The following is a 14,196-nucleotide window of genomic DNA, read 5'->3' on the forward strand; positions in this document are numbered from 1 at the left end:
GCAAGCATAATCTTATAAAGGAAAACATTGCCACACATGATGCAATACATGCAATACATACAGTAAAATCCTGCACGGCTGGTTGATGTGCCCCAATACATGATCCACCTGCTCCATAAGGGATCCCAGGCCATTGGTTCCAGCCCAATCCGTCCCTCTTCCGTCACTTAGGTGCCGCAGTGATCATCTTCTTCTCACATCGAAGGTCAAAGAACACATTATTTATATTACTAACATACAGCTGTTTTATCACTCATACTGTACACCTGGCAGGCCTTAACATGAGCACAAAGAAGGTTGTGTGGCACTGGAATCTTCACACACACATTTTACTCACTCCCTCCCGCGCTATCCGGCTCCAAGGTGTCCACCCGGGTTTTGAACTATAATGCATCCCTCCCAGCACCTCACAATACAAATCATTGTTGCTACAAAGATGTGCCGCTTCAACAATTGTTTTCCTGTTTAAACATTTCAGGACTTGTTACTTTGGGGTTGGTGGTCAAAGGGCACCTGGTGCCATGGAATTGAGGGATCTTAATGTTTTGTCAATTATATGGGCTATAACTTGTGGTCGTCTGGGAATGGGCCGGGTCATGCTTTGGCCAGTGTGAGATAACATGCACACCAGGCACCGGTCTGTGATCGCGGCCTTGTAGAGCACATTACTTTCAAACATCTTTGCAACACTGTTAAAACAATGAATAGGCATTTTGACGGTTTAGGGTGTGGCCTGTCCTCATGGACGCTCAGGTATGACTGGAGATTGCCCTCGTCTCACAATTTGGGCCTAGTGCATAAAATGCTGCCTTCGCCATGCAGGCCATCCCTTCAATCCATTGGTTACTAATATATACACAAAATAGCAATGTTGCTTGACCCTACGCTATACAATGTGGGTTGATTATATTTGAATATATTGGTGTGGGGTCTTTTTGTATTGGTAGGTGGTCCTCTGATCGTCCCCGCTACCCCATGGCCCATCGAGCTTCAAATGCATCTCGCCTCATTCTAAAGCACCTAGGGGTGTGGGGCAGGGCTGCCCCCTTCCCAACTGTAACAATTGAGAAGGATAAGTAAGCACACAATATCGGGATAGATACACCTGCAAGTATAGCCTGCGCTCCTCTAGTTGCAATTCTGTTGAAGTATAGACTGTCACTATCGATAACCTTTTTATCGCAACCACACAAATCGACAGAGGAAGCCACTACCTGATCCGGTGCATACAAGAAATCACCACTGAATCTGCTAGGTATGTATAACTCACCACTCCGGTGGACACTGGCCACAGGCATGGCTACCTGCACACATCATGCTGGTCACATAAGTTTCCACCTACTTACACCATACTATTCCTCAACACCTCTGACATCAGTATGCACCGAAGACATATGACAAGTTCGGGCACTCACGCCAGTGACCATGCACATGCCTGACCTTATGGGTTGCTCTCTAGAGGAGCCTGGTCAGCCATGTTAAGCCGTATCTGCCCAAATTCACATTCTAATATTACCCCATGACCTCCAACACTCTGGACTTCGGTCCCTGTGGGCGTTGCCACCACCAGTGCATTGAGACTATAATAATGGTAATAAGCTCTTTATAAGTGACAACTACATCACAATACAATGTAAACTCAGAAAAAGCAACGCTTATGTAGGCACCTTCAACTTGGGCAATATCCAATAAAAGGGTTCAAGCCCCACATAATGATGACCAATGGCTTTGGGATTTTGGCTTACAGTTCTTTTTGATTAATTCCTCTTTTCACTGCAAGCATTGGCAGATCAATGAAGTCGCCTATTTCTTTAAAAAGATGGCAATTGATTTTGTTTTTGACTATGTGTCAGTAATATGGTGAGAAAATGTGGTGACAAAAATAAATCTTTCTTCTGAAACTAGTAAAATTGGTGTACTAAATTGTACTTGTTATAAAACCAGGCTCGTTTGTTGGCAGGTTTATAGAAAATGTGCGGTTAACAACTGTCACCTGAACAAATGATAAAGTTGTAAGGTCCTAAAAATAGTCATCCTTGGAGGAACACATTTTCCTGAATCTAAGAAATTGTCAAAAATGGTTTTGTTCCCTTTAGCTCTTCTACGATGCTGACAATTATATCTATGAAATCTGAATTAACTTCCGCAGTATCTACAGCAGTTCCTGGATCGAGCTATGAGAGAAACTTTTTTGAGACTTTGGGCCTTATTACGACCCTGGCGCTAATGGGTTAACAGCGCCGTAAAAGGCTGCGGCACCGTTAACCCATTAGCGCCTTACTACGAGGTCCCTTTGTGGGACCCGACCTGAACGGCTGGTCTAGACCAGCCGTTAAAGTAGGGACCTGCCAAGGGACCTTGGTGCTAAGTACGGTACCGCAATTTGCGGTACCGTACTTAGCGCCTTCCCCAGTCCCATTGAGCCCTATGGGGCAAAAATGGGAAAGGGGAAGGGCCAATGTTCAATGGGGAATTACTGCCCCGCCAACCTTACAATGGGGTGGTAATTCCCCATTGAACATTGGTGGACTCGTTACGATACCGGCACCAACCATGGTGCTAATAGCGCCATGGTTTAGCGCCAGTATCGTAATGAGGGCCTTTGTCTCAATATACTCCTGACCAGGGACATTTTGACAAACCCAAACAAATACCTGAATCACTTTGTCTACTGCAGATTCTGCCAAGTCCAAAATCAGGTAGCGACTCTTTACCATATTATCATGCAATGCACTTCCTTTAATGATAAAAGAAGTTCCTTCAGCAAAATGCTGCCCCAAACTAGATGCCAACTTGAACCAAAACAACGTTGCGCCTCAATATTGAGGGGACATGAAAAGTCATTAATTTTTAGAGTTCTTCAATTCTGGAACTCGATAATGGATGTAACTAAATCAGACCTGAAACCAATATCATAAAGTCCAGAATTGAAACTGCTAACAATCTAAAATGAATGAACAGATCATGTTTATGTTTCCTTGTTTCTTATTCATAAAATGTGAGTGAAAAGGTTTGTTCCAAACTATAACATTCAATAAAAAAAATAATAATAATAATTTTCCAGCAATCAGCCAGCTAGAGCAAATTCAACAACTACCGGAGCATCTGACGAGTTTGCCTGAATAAAATGAGTTTTTCCTTTCTTAAAAGTAATCACAGGCAAACATGTGGTCCATAGAGCATATTGCAGGTCCTGAACGTGAGCAGATGGTTGATACTCCTGTATTGGTGCATAATATATGCCTGTTCTACATTTATCATTGTTTTTCTGATTTTGCTAATCTACAATGTGTATTTCATTGGTCCGAAGAAAGCAGTGGTCCCTTTGATCCTTCCACTCCAGTCACTGTGGCTGAACAAGACATTGTGAGAAGGCAGAGGCCTTATGTGATTGTCCCTACTCCAGTAGCTCATGTGAAGGCATCGATTTCTCTGATAAGTGTCCCTATGATTCCCCCAGTAGGTAGGAGTATTGATATGCAGAGCTGTGGCAGTAACTGCCCATCACAAGCCAGTTAATTAAAGTTGAAAAAGGATGCAAGCCTCTATGGCCAAGTCTTGCAAAGTTGCAGATGTGGGTTGTAGACAAAGGAGGTCCATTGCAGATAGTTCCTCTGGCGAGTGCAGAGCTATGTTTCAGAAACAATGGCATGAGAAAAGTTGGAGAGAATCAACAGTGCAGACAAATCTTTGATGTACCAGGAATGAAGGAGGGGACAGTAGTGATAATGAATCACTATTGGGCATGTGGATCCAGAGCTTACATGAAGCTGCCCAGAGATTGGGGAGGACTATGTTTTATAGTTATCGTTCATAGTCCAGCATTGGTGATTCCTAAAAGTTACTTGAACATTGGTGAGCTTCCAAAAGCAGATGCTCACCTGAGGAAGAAGAGATCTGCTGAGCTCTTGAATCGAATGAAGAGGGAGAACCTTTTCTCAGCTAAATCGATGGAAGTTTTTGATGCCATTCCATACGAGCACCCATTGTTCAATCAGACTTTAGCAATATTTACGACAATCTTTATGCCCAGGATCCAGGTGATGACGAAAGCCAAATGGTTACAAATAACCAGATGGTAACTTCTGCAGATGATCAACACCACTATAAAGGGATTCAATGCTATCAATGAGGAGCTGAGAGCCATAAGGTTGATGACTCTTCAGAATAGATATGTCTTGGACCTGATCACAGCTATGAATAGAGGTGTTTGTGCCAAAATCGGAGAATCATGTTGCACATTCATACCTTCTATAGACAAGAATGGCACCTTGACAGAGGCCATATTGATGCTGACAAACCTACATGTCAAGATGGAGGACAAAGTGATCTGAGTCAATCTTTTCATGGTTTCCACAATGGATGGCAAACATTTTTAAGTTTCTTGGAGCCCTGTTGGTGATGATCATGTTTGAGTTCTGTGTGATCAGGATAATAATCACACAATGCAAGAAGACTGCAAAGAAAGCAGTAGGAATGAAGATTGTGATTGATGTTGAATCAGGATTTGAACCTAAGGAGCTGACAGGTGAAGAAATCAGAGACAACGTAAAGGCCAGCATCCATGCACCTGAGGGAACAAAGTTACTGTACCCGAAGAATCAAGAGAAGTATGTGAGAAGATGGATCTACTGCAGTCCCAATGGACAATGCATGTTTATGACCTGAAGTGTTGATGAGCATGTGAAATCGGCAGGATGCCTGAAAGGAGTCATAAAGATATGGGTCCCAAAGAAGCAGTTCTTCAGACAAGTATGTCTTGATGTGAAGACGGATGAGAAAGTGGTCGACGAATCGCCCAGAGGGTGGAGTGTAGAGGAGGAGTCACATACTCCCACTAAAAGCTCTGTCCCCATGTTGCCTATATTTTGGGAACTGGAAATTGTGACACATGCAGTACCAGTGAGTATGACTGTACCGCAAATAATCCTTGAAACAAGGTATCCATTGACAAAACTCTATATGCATTCACTTAGCTATGATGGCCTTCGGGATAAAGTCCCTCAAGAAGTGTGAAAAAGAATAAGAAAGAAGACTGGTCATATCATGCAGGGCAAAAGTGACACACCCAGAAAAGATAAAAGAGGCAAAAGAACATAAACATTCTATAGGACCTGAATTGGAGGTGTTAACGATGAGCAACATTCTGGGCTCAAAATGAAGATGCTCATACTGAAGAAACGCTGAATAAAATGCAAAATCAGTTTACAATTGTACAGATGCAGTAACGCAAGTAGACAAAGTGATCTTAAGGCTGCCTACGTAGTGAATAGATTGCAGCGATGCTCCAATGTATATACATAGGAAAGTATAGAATCTGAATGTTCCACGATGCACTTTAGCATGGCATGAAACCCCTGTGATTAGAAAGGGTTTTCAGTGTGGCACAGTTAGAAAATAGCTGATGGCAAAGGAGAAATTCAAGAAAGGCTTGGCTGGCCTGGCACGAAGAAGTCAAGGCCACCGTGAGCCTGGTTGTCCATCCAGTAGTTACATGAACGTGAGAAAGAAGTAAACTTCTGTTTGAGGTGGAATGGAAAAACACTGAAGGCATCAAAAGTTCATAATTTAATAGTGTTAAATGCAGAAAAGAGCTTGAAAAGGTGGTATACAGTCACATGGTCAGATCAAAATAGACATTGGGTCGAGCTACAGCAAAACCAGAAGACAAACTATGCCTATACTCCCTTTTGTTCTCAGGCACAGAGACCTTCAGCAAGGCCAACTTCAAAGCCTTAATTTACTATAGTTTGTTTAACCAATGGAGCATCGTATATTTTGTGAAGATGTAGATGACTTGGACTAGAGGAGGTCTAAATTATCCACATGATGTTAGCGACACAATCACTACCCCCGTTAGTATGGAATGTTTACTTAGATGTTCCCTGTAAGCATATCACATCCCCAAGTACGTTTTTGTAGTTTGCCACATAGTGTGATGTCACTGATGATGAGTTTTGACTATAAAGTTGTGTTTTTTATAGAATGCATTGAGAGAAATAGAGCAAACGCCCGTTGATGTCCGTTGTAACTCTCTGTTTTAGATAATTGCAAATAAAACAGTACCTTGTTTTGCCAACTTCCTGAGTCGGTTTCATTATTGATGTATGAGTAAATTCTGCATCCCCATCCATCTCTAAGTATTGCTACCTCGTCTTAAAGGATCCTAGGTGTATGGGTTCAATACAGAGTCCCTCTTTGCATCAGCACCTGGCTACTGAGTGAAACAAGTCCCAAATCAGTACATACGAATTCCTTGGGGGTGGAAGGCAGGAGGTTTAACATCCTTTGCCAAAAGGGCCCTTCAAGTATGTCAAGCCATTTCAGGTCTTTCATAACTAGCGTTTCTAATCCGTACATTATGGCTGGGCAGAAACTCTGCTTGTACAGTATAATAATGCCTTCAGTGGAGAACCCTGCTGTTCTATTTGCAAACTTACTAATAGCAGCAGTCATACTATTCTTTGTTTGTCCTCTTTGACATTGTGATAGTCCCCACAGTTGTCAAATTCAAGGCCCAGATAGGGATAGTGTTCCACATACTCAATGGGTCAGAATTGTGACCCCAGTGCTACGTAATAACATTTTCGGCTAGGCACCACCATTCCCTTTGTCTTAGTCATATTAATTAACAAGTTGTTTTCCGCTGCATATCTTATCAATTCGTCAAACTTAGCTTTGACCCCACTGATTGTACGCTAGCCATGCCATGAAGACGGCAGAGAGCCTGGGAAGAACAGATTATTTATTTATGTATTGATTTGATTTCATGCCATGCATTACTGCTAAAAAAGGGTGCAGTACTAGAGAGAAGGATGTGAACATCTGTTCTCAGCATATTCCGTGCTCCCCCGCGGGCAGGGGTGGCGCCCCCCGCCCTATGTAAGCTGTCGCCACTGCAATCACCATAACCTATATCCTTGCCAGTTCATCTCCATCAAAAAGCATTTTAGACAGATTCCCAAAGGGGATGGCATCCTCTTGAGCAGCATTCCAATGAGACTCCTTCATTGGCACATGCTGGGCTACCATATTGGCACACAGAATCACATTCTTCAAATATTATTACCAACATTTCTCTATCAGAGCCTCAGTCATTGCTTTGGTGATCATGAGCACACAAAGCTTTGGCATTGTTTGCCTCTGAATAAATTCAGGAATGTGCTTCAACAAGTGTTGTAAGAATATGTGTTGGTCTGTATATGGAGGTGCCCATACTGAGATCACATCATTTGTAAAGAACTGTGAAAAGAAATAAGAATGAAGGGGTAATGGCCATGTTACACATGGTTTTCTTCAATACAGTGGGCCTCATTACGAGTAGGGCGGTAAGGGATACCGGGCACCGGTAAGGAGACCGGTGCCGGTAATCCCTTACCACCCTACTACGAGGTCCCTTAGTGGGTCCCTCCTTTAACGCCTGGTCTGACCAGGCGTTATGGACGGGACCCGTTAAGGGACTTCAGAGCTAATGCGGTACCGTTATTAGCTACTTCCCCTATGGGGGCTCAAATGGGAATGGGGAATGGTTTTTTCAATGGGGACTTACCGGTCCCGCAAACTACGGACTACACCGGTAAGTCCCCATTGAACGAGACCGGTGCCGGTACCGTTATTGGAGGTAGTCATGGCGCAAATAGCGCCATGACTACCTCAAATCTCGGAATGAGGCCCAGTGAGTCCTATTTCTGCTCACCACAGTCCTCCTTCCATAACCGCTCACCCAGGAGAGTTGGGCCTGGCCTCTGGTGTGGATTATCAGGTATGTGACTGGGAAGAAGTTCTCTTATCCTGCTTTGATGTAAAAAAAGTGGTTGCCTGTTTGGGAGGTGGGAATCACCTCATGTATAGAAGACAGCCATGAAGAAGATTGGGACTCAGTGTGTCAAACTTCATCAGTAACAATGGCATTATCTGGAGAGACATAACGTTTTCTTTGTAAATCCCATCAGATGGCTAGGGCTCAAAGGTCAGCTGCAAACAAAATAGCAGCGCTGCATCCAAAGTTGGGAGCCAGACATCTCTTTACTTTTTAGCAAGGAAAAGCATGGCACTGACTTACAGTGCACAAAACCCTCATGCATCTAAGCGCCAGTCACAGAACAGTGCATAGTATACTTCGTGAAGTGCATGAATACACATATTAATTACAGATTGAATTGGAGTGCCTCACCTCATGGTACAGGAGGCTACTTCATGAATGCAGGCAAACATGAGTGACAACATTAGTCTCAGTGCACATTCTGGCACAGCCTCACCACATGTTACACAAGCTACTATTTCTGGAACGCAGGCAAACATGAGTGACACAATACATATGAGTGCACATTCTGGCAAATCCTTGCTCCATGGCACGGGTGTTACTTCAGGAATGCAGGCAAACATGAGTGACAAAATAAGTCTCAGTGCACATTCTGGCAAAGCCTTGTTCCATGGTAGAGTGATACTTCAGGAATGCAGACAAACATGAGTGACACAATAAGTGTGAGTGCAAATTCTGGCAAAGCCTTGCCTCATGGTACAAGGGTTACTTCCGGACTGCAGGTAAACATGAGTGACACAATAAGTATGAGTGCGCATTCTGGCAACGCCTCGCCTCATGGTACAGGGGCTACTTCAGGTATGCAAGCATGAGTGACACAATTATTATGAGTGCACATTCTGGCAAAGCCTTGCCTCATGGTACGGGAGCTACTTCAGGAATGCAAGCAGGCATGAGTGACAGCATTATTATGATTGCACATTCTGGCAAAGCCTCGCCTCATGGTACGGGGGCTTCCTCATGTATGCAGGCACACATGAGTGACAGAGCAACATATCACAGAAATGTCATTGCAGGTAAGTACGGGTTTCGCATTAGTCTAAGAGATATAGATGAGTTGCGTTAAAGGCATCTTATAGGTATTGCAAAATAAGGAACGTCATAATCAGTATGGTTTCGTATAAGTTACAGGTTTAGCAGTAATGAAGACATATTACAAGACAGAGAGTCAAATCAGGAAGGCAAGTTATGTATGCAGCATGGGGCTGGCTATCTATGATATGATATGATATGGTATTTTTAACGTGCCTATACACACGTGTTTCAAGGCGCAAAGAGGCAAGGAAGGGGAACAAAGGGAGGACAGACAACAATCCTACTAGGCCAGGTGTCAATCAGATCGCGCAAGTGCCTGGGAAGGGGGAAGGGACAGTGCAGTACATGGGAATAGATAATAACAATAAGTAAAAGTAACGGCCAGTAAGTGGCAAGTGCAAGGATAAGTGCAGACATCAGGTGTCAAGTGCTGGCAGGGGGACTGTAGGGATTCAGAAACAGTCCCCGAGTGCGGGGGTTGCCAGGCAGGCAGTGCAGGTGTGTGAGACTGGTGGGGGAGGGACCTGGGCCTGAGATCCAAGGGTGTCCAGGTAACCAGTGCAGTTGCTGTTACAGCCAGGAGGTCAGCAGGGAAGGAGAAGGAGAGATAGCAGAAGCAAAGGGAAAGGTTTTGAGGTGCTTCCGGAACTGGAGATGGTTCTTTTCAAGTTTAAGGGAAGCTGTTCTAGAGGGAGGCCCCAGCCGAAGAAAGAGATCTACCACCAACTCGTTCATTGAAGAAGCGACTGGCCCTCAGGAAGTTGGAGGCGGATGAGCGAAGAGCTCGAGAAGGAAGATATTTAGGAAGAGAGAGTTGAAGGTATTGAGGCCCCGTGCCCCAGAAGGCCTTGTGGCCAATGCAAAGAGTTTTGAACTTAATCCTCGCAGTCACTGGGAGCCGGTGCAGAGATTTCAGTCCTGGAGAGATACGATCCATGGGCTTGAGGCCATCGGCAAGTCTCACGGTCCTGTTCTGGATGAGTTCAAAGGGCGGAGAGTAGAGGCAGGTAGATTTAGAAAGAGGCTGTTGCAGTAATCCAGCCTAGAGAGAACTAGAGCTTTGGGGAGAGTGAGCTTCTGGGGGAAGGAGAGGAAAGGAAGAATTCCTCTGAGGAAGTGTAGCTAGTAGTGTGACTTCTTAGAGACATCTGAGATGTGAGGAGAGAAGGAGAGTGTGGAGTTGAAGATTACCCCAAGATTTTTAGCCTTGCAGGTGGGAGCAGGGAGGGGGCCAAGAGAAGCCCGCCAGAGAGCTACAGGAAAGGAGGGAGCTGGTGTGCCGATGAGGAGAATCTCAGTCTTACTGGCATTAAGGCAGAGGTCATTGGTGGCACACCACTCCTGGATAGCAGACAGACAGTCAGAAATGAGAGAAGGAGAAGAGATGGCCGAAGATAACCTGAAAATGAGCTGGGCGTCATCCGCATAGCACTGAAAGTTGGGGCAGAGAGTGGCAATGCGGTGGGCAAGGAGTGCCAGGTATTGGTTGAACAGCCACGGAGAGAGGTTAGACCCCAGAGGGACACCACAGGTAGAGAAAAAGATAGCAAAGAGGAAGGACCCAAGTTGGACCTGGGAGGGTCGGTCAGAGAGGAAAGAACTCAGCCACGCCAGGGCCTGAAACTGATACCCAGGTTATCACGGGGACGGTTGAGCAGGATGGCATGGCTGACAGTGTCAAAGGCAGAAGAGAGATCAAGCAGGATGAGGACACAAGGGCTGTTAGAGTCAAGGTTGGAGAGCAGGTCTTCACAGATGTTCAGGAGAGCAGTTTCTGTGCTTCTAGCAGCTCTGAAGCAAGAGTGATGGTCACGAAGCAACCAACAGATTCAATGTGGAGATTAAGCTGGGAGATGGCCAGTTTCTCCAGGAGCTTGCCCAGGAAGGGATTGATGGAGATTGGGTGATAGTTAGCCAGGCAGGAGGGGTCGACAGAGCGTTTCTTAAGAAGAGGGTGCACAAGGGAGTGCTTCAGGGGGGATGGAAAGACTCCAGTAGTGAAGGAGTGGTTGCAGAAGTCAGACAGGGCAGGATCCAGGGAGTCGATGTGGTCCTTGATGGTTTTGGAGGAACAGGCGTGAACCTGTTTTGACGAGACTTTCATAGATCGGACTTGTCTAGAAACCTCGTCTGCGGAGAACAGGGGAAAGGCAGAGAAGGATGGAGAGAGGTGGCTGCAGAAGGGCCAGAGGAAGAGCAGGGAGTAGGGGGAGGGATGGGAGAGGAGGAGAGTGAGGACAGTATGTCCTGAGTTTTATAGATGATTTGAGAAGCCAGTGGCGTGCTGAGGGCCAGGGAAGGGACAGGAGAGTCAAAGCTTGTGAGAGAGTTGGCCATGAACCATGTCTCGGCGAGACCGAGGACATTGAGGTCAAGTTCTTCCAGAAGGTGGCAGATGTCAGAGGAGTGTTTGATAGCTGAGCGAGAGTTAAGAGTGGCAATGTGGAGAAGGTTGCCATCCTTGAAGGACTTCCGTGGAGGGGTACAGATCAGACGTATGGCCTGCGGAGGTGTAGATGGGACCCGAAAGGGGGCAGAGAGGGAAGGAGAAGGCAAGGTAGCCGAGGAGAAGGCAGCAGGGGGAGGCAAGGAAGTCACGGAGGGGGAGAGGGGACAGCAGGAGAAGAAAGGAAATTGATGAGGCACAGGAAGCGTCTATCAAAGAAGGTTGGCTTGAGGTCCTTGGACCAGGACTGTCCCTTCTGAGTAAACATTAATGATGACCTTAGAGGAATGGAAGGATGCCAGGAGGGCATCCTGCCTGGTGCCACCATTAATGGGAGTAGACGAGAAATGAGAAAGCACAGAGACTGTATGTAGCGTCCATAGGTCTGGCGAAGGAACAACAAATAGGATGTCAGTGAGAGTTTCCTTGGAGGAGGCACTGATGTAGGTGTCAGCGATAGGCAGGCCTGGGTTGGAGACCAGGATGTCCTTTTTAAACTTCTTCAACCAGATTTAGTGAGGAGAGCAGGATAGTCAATAGAGAAGCAGTAAGACAAGATAGGAGAGACAGATAGCACCATAGAGTAGGTGGGGGGCGAGGAGAGAGGTGGAAGGGAGAGGGGGAAACACTAGAGAAGGACAGATGGCAGAGTGCAGGCAGACGTGACAGCGAAAGTCAAGCCAGTTGAGCAATAGGACAAGATGACGACACTCAGGATTAAAGAGCTATCAAAAAGCACATTTGAAAACAGGAGAAGAAAACACACCTACGTTTGAGAATCCTGAATAGAGGGAGAAAGGCCCAGGCTTCACAATACAATTTATAAATACTGATACAGTGCATATTATAGAAAAAGGGGGAGAAAACACACCTGACTTTGAGAGTCTGCAAGGTGGAAGGGGGGGGTAAGCAGGGAAGCCTGTGGGACTAACCTGGATGACTGACTGGCAACTGGTGTTCCCTGCGGACACCTGCAGACACAAACAGGAGCCGCTTCAGTGGGAGTTGCCCTTTGCCTTGGGCCCTTAGCCGCAGGGGCTGCTGGGCAGTGGGCTGCCCAGGGGGGGTCAGTGAGATACAAGGGATGGCCAATGATGTGAGTTACAGGCTTGAATCGTACCATCAGCAACTTACAAAAAATGCACACAGTTGAAAGTCATTATCAGAATGGATGGCAAGCGGGACAAATGTTTAGGGCATGGAGAAGGAGAAAGCCGGGGTTACATATCCGGTTAGAAACCATCAAACAAAGAGTATTATCAGGGGTCAGGGGAGCAAGAAGCAGAAAAGCAGGTAAATCTCTTACTTGGTCCAAAATCATTGGCATACAGGATCAAGCCGGTAAGGATGGGTGACGGTGAGGCATGTCTGATACTCGTTTATTGTTGTTAATTCAATTTTCCATAAATTAGCATTACATGTGTACTACTGTTTCCCCACCAAGTGCAGCCAGGCCAGCAATAGTGGACAAATAGGCTCTCTAGAAGACCACTTACATAACACTACATCGCACTTGAACAAAGCCTCAGGCAATACATTGAAAGTGAGTCATGATCCTGTCACAGTGACCCCTCCATCTGCATGTAAAGCTTAATTAATCTCTTTAAAAATGTATTCCCAATAATGCTGTATTCTTCTTGGGTTCGATTGTAATGCCAGAAAATAATTGTGCAATAATTCTGCTAACTCTGATCACTTGTCTTATCCAATATGAGTGAAATGGTCTTGACATATTGGTGGCTAGATAGAATTAACCAAAATTGGTGAGTATCAGAACAATGTAGGAATATTCCAATTACAGATTCATTTATACCACACGGATGTAATATGGTCTACTGTGCTATATCAACCTTTCTCATAGAATGCAGATTCCAACTCTTAACTTTGGTTGTTCATCTGTGTTTGCATACATTTCTTTGAAATAAAAAGAAGACTGTCCCCGTTGGCTGCTAGGTAATAAAGATGGAGATCTGGAAGTGTGTGTCCCCTGATACCTTTTCAGATATTCAACAGCTCTTTGTCAGAAGATGGAGTTAGCAATGCGGCTTGTCTTTAAAAAAGAAAATATTTGCAATATGAATAGGGAATGCTCTAAAAAAAGGATGGTGGCCATTGGATCTTTCAATGTCTAGAGGAAAATAATAGTAGGATAATATGTTCAGCTCTTTGTTGAGAGAGTAACTCTAAGATAATCTTCCTTACCCCATGAATGCAGGGAGTTGGAACATTTTTATGGGTTAGCTAGCACTGTCATTGTATTGATATTCAGTTTATAGCCAGATACTGCCCCATAATCCTTTGCAAATCTATCAATCTCTTTAATCGTAAACTCATGATCAAGGGTGCAGACAGTAATGGCATTAGCATTATCAAAGATTTCAATGTTTTCATTAATAACTAGCTGTTCCCGGCGTAACATAGGCCATATTAGCATATCGTATAGGTCAATATTGGTCGGTAAATCATAAGGTCACCTCTGTCCCCCTTCTTAAGTATCGGAATTACCACTGATGAATTCCTGGAAGGGGGCGTAGGTCCCTGTGACTTATGAATTGTTATTGAAAAGGCCAAAAGTATAAGAAACTTTCTTCTTTTGAATTTGAAGGGCATATTTGTGCCAGATGGAATGAAAGGTATGCACAGTATGAGAACAGTATCTAAGTTTAATCCATCAATTACATGCGCCTCAATGATATGTTTTTGCAGACGTGTAATTGTCAACCTTGTTACATTGCAGAGTCCCCGTGATGGCATAAGATTGCATAGTAGCATCATTTCAGTACCTACTTTCAGTTTTCGCTCGTGCAGAGGCATTCGCCCTACAGCAGTTTGCTCTTTAGGAACTGAAATGTTGAGCTGGTAATAAACGGTTCATTGACAGAGGAACTGTCGT

This window comes from Ambystoma mexicanum, chromosome 3p (assembly GCF_040938575.1).
Source record: "Ambystoma mexicanum isolate Mex_15411 chromosome 3p, UKY_AmexF1_1, whole genome shotgun sequence".
NCBI lineage: Eukaryota > Metazoa > Chordata > Amphibia > Caudata > Ambystomatidae > Ambystoma > Ambystoma mexicanum.